General features: G+C 39.8%; 1 long non-coding RNA gene across 1 annotated transcript in view; it reads left to right on the top strand.

Moving 5' to 3' along the window:
* Positions 1 to 12,006, top strand: part of LOC107196439 — a 21,672-nt gene extending 9,666 nt beyond the window's left edge. The window contains exon 3 of the long non-coding RNA XR_001517834.2: positions 10,558 to 12,006. This is a non-coding gene — a long non-coding RNA (uncharacterized LOC107196439). The remainder of the gene's footprint in view (positions 1 to 10,557) is intronic.

Here is a 12,006-nt window from a genome sequence, read left to right as displayed (position 1 = left end):
CCAGAACAAAAGGGAATAGAACACTGGGCTGGATGATCTCAAAGATGAGCTCAGCACATTCTCTCATTTCATAGGTGACAAAACAAAGACCCATAGCATGTCAATGGCAGTAGGGGGTGCATCTAGAGTTGTTTTTGCCCAGCCCTTCCCTCTTCCTCTAGGAAGAGCTTTCCCTTCTTTTGAGGAACTGCTCACCCCACCATTTGTCAGACAGTGGTTTGATATGGGTTGCCAGTCAGGGCGCCTCCCACTCCCTATGAGCCTGCGATCTCAGCTGGGCCAATCAGCATCCTTTCCTGAAATTTTCAAAATCAGAATTAAGGAGAGGTAAGCTGCCAGCAACCACGGCTCCCATCTCATAGAAAAAGCCAGAAAAATAAAGAAACAAACATTCATTTGCTTGTTCATTCATTTATTCATGAAACAAACATTATTTATCAAGGGCCTTTCGTGTGCCAGACACCGCTGGACTCTAGGAATAACACGTCGAGCAAAAACATAACCAGCTGCTGTCTGTGGGCATTACAGTCTTGCAGGGGAGACATTCCTTAAAAAATCATGCAAGCAAAGTAAAACTGCTATTTTGACAAGTAGTAAGAAAGGTACACAGTCTTCCGAGAGCATACAATATAAGATCTGACTCAGTAACTTTGTACAGTTGTACAGTCTGTGCATCGAACAAAGGAGCACAGCCAGTGGGGCAAGTGGGCTGAAATCCCACTTACAGTCTGCTGTCTTTGCCCAGAGGAAGGGGTACCCTTTTCTTCACACACTAGCACATACTAGTCTGCCCAAACAGGTCACCTTTTTCTTTTTTGCCCTAAAGTCTTCCATAAATCAGCTAAGACTCTGTATGATCAAGTTAGGGAGATAAGTAGTGGGCGGGGGAGGCTTCCCTGAGGAGGAGACTAGAGACACATGAATAATGAATAGTAGGTATACTAAGTGGTAGGGAAGAGCTTTCCAGACACAGGAAACAGCCCATGCAGTGGCTTTGTCTTCTACTCCAGGTTCCAATTGCTTCTGAAGCCTAGCTGATCCCCTACTCTTCCAGGGGATTGGTTTCATGACAATGCATTTTCTCTTTGTAATTCAAATTAGGTTTCTGTCACTTGCAACCAGGATAGTCCTGGCTCAGAGAGTCAAGCTAGTCCAACTGTTTATCCTCCCGAGTCCAGTGGGCCTCACCACTACTCCAGGCCCCATCGTTCCATGTTAGAAACCTCTACTCTATAAGGCCACCTCACCTTCAGAGCTGGAGCCCTGTTTTCGATGATCTAGCACTGTCTCCAGCACATAACAGAAACATTTCATGAGTCAAGAGTTGATTAACTCTTGCTAGTGATCCTTGTGTTCACCATGACTAGAAGAAGTAGTAAAGTATTATGGGACAGAGTGGCTTTTCTGTACTTCTCTCATCACCCACCAAGTTCATCCATGGTTTCTACTGACCATGAGCATTTGCAGCCTCCTGCTAATACTTATGTTAATAGATGGCTCTGATTTGTCTAGAGTTAGATTGTGGAGAACTAGTGGGATTGATTTCATAAGAAAGAGTCAAAGGCTTTTTTTATTCTATCTCTACATGCTGAGTGCCAGTGGGGCCCAGAAATGTGCCAATTTTACAAGCTCCCCAGGAGATTGTTCTGAACACTAATGGTTAAGGAAACTTCCCAGGTGTCATAGGGAAAAGCTTTGGCCAACACTTTTCACTTTTTACCGTCTCACAAGAACTAACTTAGCTGCTTCCGGCTGCCAGGCTAAAGCATGCACAGCTTGAATCAGAGGCTACTCGCTCTATCAAGATAAGCAGAAATGGGTTTCACTAGCTGTTCTTCACAACAGTGTAATGTGGAACTGCTCCAGTCTACAGCATCACTGACACTGCTATTCTTTGTAGTTTGGCATTTCAGTGGAAAATTACATGCAACTCTTGGAAAGGGTAAATATGTTGAAAAAACTCATTTGCTGCCCTCTCCATCTGTCTTCATGTCAAGGCTTCACAAAGTATAACAGACATAGCCTATAGAGTGTAAGAGAGGTTTTTTGGCTTCCATACATGCAACATTCTGATGTGTTTAAGGACGAATAGATCTACCCTAGCAGGCAGAAGAATTTAAACTGCTGATACTGTGGGGTCTACAACTATGTAGGAAAAGAAGAACCGAGCATCTGTTCTGTGCTCAAGGCTCACTATGTGCTTCCAGTAAACACGAGCTCATTTCGCTGCTGTAACAATTCTGTACCATAGTAACATCTCACTTTGTTCTCATTTTCCAAAGTGATTAAGTGACTTGCTGAAGCTCACCCAGGAAGAAAAAGAAGCTAAATGACTTCCCCATCCCAGGGTTGATTAGCAAAGTAGCAAAAAGGAGAAGAGCCGGCCTAGCTTGGCTCTATGAGACAGGACTCTCCTGGTTGCAAGTGGTTCATGAGTCCGCATGTTTCTACCACAGCATCATCTTCAAACTTTTTTGTTTGAGCATCCCATCGGTAAGGACTTCCAAGTGCATTTCTCATATGTACGTATTTATTTTGAATATATAATACATATTAGAAAGCAGTTTGCTCTTCAAACTTAAATGGCTATCAGAATCACCTGGAGAGCTTGCTCAAGCACAGATCATCATCGGGCCCATCCCCAGAGAATCAGAGATTCAGTAGGTTTGAGATCGGACCCAAGAATTTGCATTTTTAACGGGTTCCCAGGTGATCTCCATATTGCCTGTGACGGAACTCATTTCCGATAGCATTGCTATCATAACACAACACAACACAAAAATAGAAATTTAAAACACAGAAATACTGTGGAATAAAATAGTAATTAATATTTTTCCTCCACCTCAGATAATTGTCTTAAGCAGCTCCAGGAATGAAAGACACTGCACTAAACTGAGCCATACTCATTTTCCTTGCCAGAGAGGCAAGCTCGGTGGTAGGCGCTTCATAAATAACAAATCCCCAAGCCTCAGACATTGCGAATGAAGGAGATAACAAAGGGACACATCAGATGGGCACAGCTCATAGTCCCACTAATATTCCCCCACAGCGCCCAAGCGCTCTGCCGTTCTTTCGTTTTCCGCAGACTCTACTGTCATCTTTCCTCTGCTTTAATTTTTTTCCCTCTGCGATAGCAGCTACCATCACTTTTGGATATTGCAATCTAGCACTGCTGTTACTCCTTTTATGGAAATCCTAGCCACTGCAAGTACATGTGGTACTTGATATCTACAAAGCAAAAATGTTCCCAGTGAACGAGGCCTTGACTGAACTTTAATTTTACTGTTACTTTGAAGTCCTTGCTCTGGGTAAGTGATGTGCTATTCAGCATGGTTACATTCAGAAGCACTGGAAGAGAATTTTCCCTGCTCACATATAATACAGATTTCCAAGGTGCTCTTGTAGACTTTTTCAGTGCTTTTGCTATTTTGTGAAAACTGAGGCAGATTTATATGCAGTGAATAAAACAAATCCCAGCATTTTGAAAGAGAGACAAGGTGCTTGCAGACTTGGCACACAAATTTAAATCTAAAGGATACTATAGCAGTAGGCCGCAGTAGCAATAACAATAGGCTATTAGAGCAATATAATTATAATATAAATAAGATAATGTAGTATATAATTAATAACATTATTATATAATTATAATAAAAATATGATGTAATATAGCAATAGGCTCCATTGTAACAGGAAAAAAAGGAAAGGATTAGTATAGCCATTGCTTCACTAGAAGGAAAATAAACATCTTTTGAAATTTTGAGATAAAGTGGAAGCATGGCTTATTAGTAAAGACAGAGTGCCTTCTGCCAGAGATAACCCAGGATTTCCTGTGACCAAATCCAAGCGATAGAGCAAATGTCATGTACTAGGAGGTGCTTTTCAAAAAGCCATTTGTACTGTACAGAAAAACTGCTGTGAAATATGCTCTGGCTTTTGTTGAATAATGTGTCGATTTAAAACGAGATTCCAAAAGACTGATTCATATTGGCCAATGAAATGGCTCATACTTACTTCTTCGCCCCACAGCTGTTTATTTCCTGACTAGTTTCCCACCCCCGTTAACCTCAAATAAATGTGCTTCTGCCATGGGTTAAGCCCTTTGCTTGCTCAAAACTCAAGACGATGTTAACCCAGCAGCATGTACCAGGGGCAGCAGCTGGTGCCACTGTGGTTATCCCGACTGCCAGTTCTTATAGAAAGTCCTCTCCCCTTTCCCTCTTGCTCCTCACCTCATTCCTGCCACAGAAAGGAAATAAGTCAAATGGAAAAAAGTGGCAATGGGAACATGTACCCTGTTCAGAAATATAGACACGTAAGGGCCCTTCTGGATCTTCAATCGTTTTAAAAGAGGAGGAGCAAAAGAGAAGCAGAATTAGCATATTGTGCTCTTCAGAAAATATCTGAGTCCAACAAGGGGTCCGGCAATATACATATACTAGCCTTCAGCAGTCCTGGGTAGTGCCCCACCTTCCGCACTTACTAGATGTGCCATTCTATTAAGTCAACTCTATTAACCTGAGTATTGGTTTCCTCATCTAGAAAATGCAGGTAAGACCTCCTGAAATCTGGCTGTGGCAGATTAAAGATAACCACATACTTTTTGACACCGTCATGTGAGTAAAGCCCGCTTGGACTCTCTGGTCCAGCCCAGCCACCACCCACATGCCAGCAAGTGACCCCAGTTAACGCCACATATAAGAGAAGGACTGCCCAGCCATGCGCTGCTCAAACCTCTAACTCAGGAATCATGAGCCATAGTTTATTAAACAATAATAGATTTTCAAACATTAGCTAAAAAGATGATTGTGAGACTCAAAAAGAAATTGTAGATGGAAAAGAATTTGTAAACAAAAAACATGTTTGGTCTATATTTTATAAAAGGACAAATATAGTCTCTGACCACAGGAGTTTACAGTTAGTATTTTTCGTAACATTTGCCATTACTGTTTAGGGATGTAAAATCAGTTGCCATCAGGTGACAGTGGTGAAGATGAAGAGAAATACATTCACTTTATTGTTCTTTCCTTTGGCAAAGGTCAAGGCTTTGTGAGTAAGGGATACTAATGCAAACTCCAGCTGAGAAAAGAATATACCCTCAGGCTTTAAGTTGTCTCACTAAGGAATTCGGAACCATGATTTGAAGTAGTAATCTCAGTTAACAAGAACATTGAAAGAACGTGGTACTCTTATTATCTGAAAATTCCATCAATGCTTCTTGTTGAAAATCTTTTCCAAAATGCTGTGATAACTTTCTTGCCTTAGTAAATCGCTCAGGAAATCCAAACTCTTGAAAAGATTGTGAAAAGTTGATTTATTAAAAAGTTAATTTTTAAGTTGAGTATTTGAAACTTAAAATGCATTTCCCATTGAAATAAGGCCATAAATAACAGCAAGATTCCAAAACAGAAAGCCAGTAGAATTCCAAATGTGCTGTACACTGCATAATTATACATTTTAAGGTTTTTTAAAAATTCCCACAACTAATTCCATACAGAGAATTTTTTTTTAAAGCCTCGTGGTATATACTCAACCCTATCAAACCCTTTTCAGTCAGATCTAGGGGGCCCGCAGGATGTCAGAGCCCAGTAGGATGGCAGCTTTCAGAGGGCACTGCATCCCCGTTCCCAGCATTCAACAAATGTTTGCTCTCTTCCCTTTAGCAGCGTGGCACGGTGACTAAGACACGCTTCAAGTCAAAGAGATCTAGCTTTGATTCTGCCCTGCCTCTTGCTAGTGGCCACAGAGCATCTCTAAGCCTCGGTTTCTTTGAAAATAAAATGAGAGTCGGTAGTGCCTACCACACGAGCTCCTGCAAAAATTCAGTGGAACTTTTTATGTAAAGGCTTGGTACTGGGTCTGGCATAGAGTAAGTGCTCAAAAAATGACAACCATTATTATTACTATTACGGAACCCCTACTTAGCCCATCCAAATGTGGCTCCCAGAGCACCCACTGCTCAATTCAGTAGTGGGGAGTGGGGACATACAAGGAAAAACTATTATAACTTCTATTTGTATCCCTTTTTATTCAAAAAAAATTAAGCTTTACCTATATCTGATATATGGATGTAAGTTATAAGTAAATATATTGAGAGTGCATGCTCAATTTTTTTTTTTTTTTTTTTACTGATATGGTGGCACACATTATAATGTTTGGAGATCATTAACCTAATCCTTCAAATTAGTCAGTAGAACTGAAGCAAGGACAGAGGCAGACCCCCCACCTCAAAGAAGGAGTCCAGCTGTGGGAAGAGGGAGCTAAATGTCCCTACACACAAGAGAGATCCTGAGTCTCTAATGCTCTAGCCTCCTGCATAGGCAAGGTCCCGCCTCCTTAAGAAGGGAAGGGCAGATGTTGAATTATAATGCTGTATACCTGAAACTTCTATAATTTTTTTTAATTTAACAAAGAAATACAAAAGAAGGGAATGACATTGCAGGAGTAGAAGAGGGAGAGAAAGTGAGAGGGACAAACTCTGAGAGCCAACCAGCCAGCCAGGCAATCTGTCAGTGACACAGTTAGCCAGCAAGTGGGCATGGGCTCCCTCTGATCAGGGAACCTCACAAAATGGGGAAGGTATTATTTCCACAGAGCTGCTGACACTAGGACTAACAAAGTGAGTGGGAGAAATAAGGACAAAGAAGCAGTTGGGACAGAATCTCCATGGGAGATTCAGCCCTACACCAGAGCTTGGAGAGAGGGAGAAGGGAAGGAGAAACAGAAGTGCAGGTGAAAGATCAGATTCTGTCCCAGGAGGGTGCTGAGACCAGGGCCGAGGGGATTTGAGACGTGTGTAAGACAGACGGACATAACTCAATTTGGGACATCAGTTTTTATGTTGTAGGGGTTTGGACTATCTATCAGAGCCTCATGATATATCCTGGAAATGCTTCCCCCGCCAAGTTTTATGAGGCAATATCATGTGGAAGGAGGAATGCTGGAACAGGGAAAGAAAACTGTATTCTTGTTCCAGCTTCTCTATTATTTAGCTGTTCTTGTATATATCATCTAGTGGATTTAAATTCAGTTTCTCAACTGCAAAGCGAGAGCGCTGATTTATGTGATCTCTAAGTTCTTTTTCAGCCCTGTGATTATGGATTCTGGATTCTGAAATAGGCATATTCTTTTATGATTCGCCTCTTATGCCTAAAACTTGAATGTGGGGGGAAATTATAGTTTATTAAGGGTGTCTGATTATTAATGTTATCAATCAGTGTTTGACTAAGTGGTTTCTATTCTAGAGTCTTATGTAATGCCTTTATTCTGAAATTACTTAACTATGTTAGTGCTCCTATTAGCTGCTCACATAATGAAGTCAGCTCAAGGCATTAACTCTTCTAGAGCCCCTTAGTACAGATTAAGGTAATCTAACAAAGAGAGAGTGCATTATTAGCTCATTGGAAGCTATGGCTAAAATAATTGGATGCTTCCCAAATACATGGGAATCAAAATAGCTACTGACTCAACTATATAAAATAAGATAAATTCACCACTCCACAATACAGCAGATAAGTACTTTATCTTCTTCTTTTTCTCTTTCATTGTCCCCTGAACCCATCTGATCATCTAAAAAATGTACTATAACTAAAAAAAAAAAATGAGAAACAGGAAGCATGAGGATGCATCTCTTGAATTGCCAGATTCCACTAAGTAGAAAATTGGTTGGCGAACAAGCAAGGAAGAGTCTGGTCTCCAGATTGGAGGAGACATCGGCCATGAACACTATGTCCACTGTAAAGAAGGGAGAGATTTGAATGTTTCCACTTTCCCCCATGTTTCTGCCTTCCCCAGTCTACAGACCACTCCACCCCACCCCACAGTGAGAGTCACTGGGTTATTTTAGTAACCCAGTTCTCTTAGTTTGGATTGCTATAACAAATTACTACAGACTAGGGGTCTTAAACAGCAAACATTTCTCACAGTTTGGGAGACTGGGAAGTACAAAGTCAGGGTGCCAGCAGATCTGGTGTCTGGTAAAGGCTCTCTTCCTAGTTTATAGATGGCTGTCTTCTAGTATCTTCAAATGATGGCGAGCAAAAAGAGAAAGTTCTTGTGTCTCTTCTTACAAAGAAGCTAATCTCATTCATGATAGCGCTACCCTCTTGACCTAATTATCTTTCCAAGGCTCCACCTACTCATAGTGTTACATCCGGGGTCAGGATTTAAACATATGAATTAGGGGTTGAGGGGTCACAAACATTCATTCCGTAATACCTGTTCCCCTAAGGTCACAAACAACTAAATTCTCAAATTTAAAAGGAATATTGAAAAAAAAAAGAAAACATATTCAACATCTTGCTATCTAACTAAATATTTTAAAGGAAAAAAAATGTAAGTGGAAAACTGCCAGAAATGTTAGAAAAGGCTTACAGAGGTATTGTTAGAAAGTTTCTATATGGCAAAAACAAAAAACAGAGAAATGTTTATGTAGTGTTTTACTCTGCTAGGAAGCAGTACAAAGGAATCTGGACACTTCCTTCTCTTCCAAAGTAGGCTGGAACTGTAGAGGATGTAGGTCCCCAGAACTCCCAGTCATCCCAGATCAAGTCACAGAATATGATTTGAACCCTACATTTCCATAGAATTTACTTAATTTCTAATCTATAGGTTTCCTCAGAATCTTGACAAATAAGGTAAGCTAAGAGCATGTTGTATTTTGCTGGGTTGACAGATTACACCAGTTCGGTAATCACTATGTGTTCAGCTACATTGTCAGTCTGCAAAGCAGTGCAACTCGAGTTCCCAGACTGGCGCCTCCTCTCCCACCCACTTTACCAGACCTTAGCCTGCTCCTCCAGGGCAGCCCAATGGCTCTGCTCAGAAGAGCCCAGAAATCAGAACACTGATTTTTTTTCAGCCACTCCCTCACACCACCCAAAACATCAAGGGCCTTTATTTTACCCCAAGAATCAGCAACAGCCAGCGTGTACCAGGCCAGGAAGGTTACAGGCTCTGAATTACTATACTTGCACTGGAATAATCATCGTCAGGTTAGAGGAACTAAATAATACCGGTGCTCCATGTACTTTCTGCTAAAACTAGTGATAGGTATAAACTCTGACTAGCGCAAAGCACACTACTGTATGAAGGTGTAAAGGGATTATTAAATGTGTTTATTTCTGTGTAGAATAAGCATAGCGTCTTTGCAAATATTAAAAAGATGTATTCGAATTTCCCCCTTATTCTTATTCCCTGGGAGCCTTCCATTTCTACCTCTAAGTTTCTTCTCACCTGTCTCACAGTTCTTCAGCTATTTGTCTATTCTATGTTAAACAATTCCACTGTATTATTAATTTCAGTTACAGAGTTTTCGAGAATTCTAGAATTTTTTTCAAATCTGATGTTACTTCTTATAGTTTGTTTCCTTACAGAATGTTCAAGCTTGGCTTTTATGTCCTTGAACACAGTAAGCACAGTTTTTATAGTCTATATCTAATAAACCCCATACCTGAAGCCTCGATATATGTTACCCTTGTCTATTGGTTTCTGCTGATCATGGTTTATGGTGTTTTATTCCTTGTGTGCTCAGTAATCCTTTATTGTGTACTGTGTATTGTGAATGAAAAAAATTTTTGATTGTTAATTGGATTTTATTTACTTATTTTGCCAGGTGTCTAGGGGCATGGGGCATCCAGAATCACCTTAACTTCAGTTCAGGGCTTGAGATTTTGATCCACCAAAATCAAGGCCTCGCAAACTGACATCACCTGTGGATCTTGTTAAAGTGCAAGTTATGATTTAGTGAAACTGAGGCAAAACTTGACACTGCATTTTTAACAAACCCCCAGGTGATTTCAGTGCTTGTGATGGTTAATTTTATGTGTCGACTTGGCTGGCCAGAGGGTGCCCAGATTAAACATGATTTCTGGGTGTGTCTATTAGGGTGTTTCTGGATGGAATTAACATTTGAATCCAGACTCAGTAAAGTAGATCGCCCTCCTCAATACGTGTGGGCATTATCTAATCCATCGAGGTCCTGAATAGAACAAAAGGTAGAGGAAAGAGGAATTGGCCCTGTTTCTTTCCTGCCTAATTGCTTTGGCTGGGACATAGATCTTCTGCCTTCTGCACTACTGCTTCTAGGCCTTCTGACCTAGACTGAAATCTGCACCATTGGTTCCTTGAATTCACGCCTTCAGACTCAGGCTGAATTACAGCACTGGTTTTTCTGGGTCTCCATCTTGCGGACAGTAGATTGTAGGACTTCTCGGCCTCCACAATTGCATGAGCGAAAACCATATAATAAATCTCTTCCTACATGTATAGTCTGTTGGTTCTGTTTCTCTGGAGAACCCTAACTAATGCAGTGCTGATGGTCCACAGTCACACTTTAAAGAACAAGGACTTAGATGACTTGAAGCAGGCTTGCAGTTCTTTTGAGTGCTGATTTATTTCCAGTTCATCCTACCGTGGATATTTTCCTCTTGATTTCTGCTTCCAGTAAATCTAAAAGCGTATTTGTACATTCTGATGGGTTTTCTTATATAAACAATTGTATGGTCTGAAATAATGACAATTTTACTTTTCCAATTCTTATACTTATTTGTTTTTTTCTAGCCTTGTGGCATGGCTAAGACAGAATGAAACGAAGTGGCCATAGCAAGCGTCCATGCCTCACGCCTGATCTCAAGAAGAAAGTGTTCAATAATTCACTGTTGTCGTGTTCACTGTTAGATTTTATATACACACTTTACTAGATTATGTTCCCTTCCTAGTTTGCTAGGGTTTTGTCTTTTTTTTAATAACGAGTGAATATTAAGTTTTATCAAAGTGTATGAGTATTAAGTTTTACATATATCATTGAGGTGGAGAATTACATTGGTTGATTTTCAAGTGTTAAATGAACCTTGCATTCCCAGAATAAACCTAACTTGATCATAATGTATTATCTTCTTCTACAGTGCTGGATTTGGTTTGCCAATATTTTGCTTGGGAATTTTGCATTCATGTATATTATAGAGATTGACCTATAATTTTCCTTTCATTTAACATTCTTTTTAGTTTTGATATTGTATTAGTCTGGGTTCTCCAGAGAAAAAAACAAATAGGAAATGCAAATGGGTAATTAGGTAGGTAGGTAGGTAAGTAGGTAGAAGTAGATGCACATGCAGATACAGATGTAGATACAGACGCAGACACAGATGTCGATATAGGTACAGATACAGATGTAGACACAGACACACAGATACACCCATACAGGTTGGAAGATGCATATTAACAGGAGAATATTGGTAAAGCACTTAGCTCAACAGAGTGTCAAGTCAGTAATTACTATTCAAGTTACTTATATCTATATCTATGTATATCTCTATCTCCTATTGGTTCTATATCTCTTGATATGCCATGTTTTCATTACTATTTAGTTAAAAATGTTTTCTAATTTCCAGTATGAGCTCTTCTTTGACCTATGGATTACTTAATTATTCAATTGCCAATATTTAGAGATTTCTAATTCTTTTTGTTTTTGTTTTTTTATAGCTCAGTTTATCATTAGAAAAAACACTCTATATTAATTCAATATTTTGACATTTGTTGAATCTTGTTTTTTGATCCAGCATGTGGTCAATTTGGGAAAATATTCCATGTACACTTGAAAAAATGAGTAATTTGAAGTTACTGGGGACTCTGTTCTATATGTGCTAATCAAGTTAAGTTTGATTGTTATTCAAACTTTATCATTTACTGAGAGGTGTATTGAAGTTTCTATCTTCGATAAGCTATTTGAGGTAGAAGATAAGGTCTCAAGAGCTTGATGAATACGGAGACTAAGAAAAAGAGATAGTAAATCTGATTTGCATTAGAAATTAACAGAAATTTGGGGGAGGTGTGGAAAACCAGAGAAGACAAGAGGGAGATCCCTAAACTACGCGATCTGGAGAAGACGAAAGATTTGTAAAACAAGGGAATATCTAAATATCTGTCCAAAGATGTCTGAGTTTCTATTAATGTAAACCCCTTCTCTGTCTTTACAGATCTTCAGTAAAACCTGCTACCCACTAAAACACA

Source organism: Pteropus alecto, unplaced genomic scaffold (genome assembly GCF_000325575.1).
Source record: "Pteropus alecto unplaced genomic scaffold, ASM32557v1 scaffold57, whole genome shotgun sequence".
Lineage (NCBI taxonomy): Eukaryota > Metazoa > Chordata > Mammalia > Chiroptera > Pteropodidae > Pteropus > Pteropus alecto.
The sequence above is the reverse complement of the archived record's forward strand: the minus strand, read 5'-3'. Positions and strand labels throughout refer to the sequence as shown.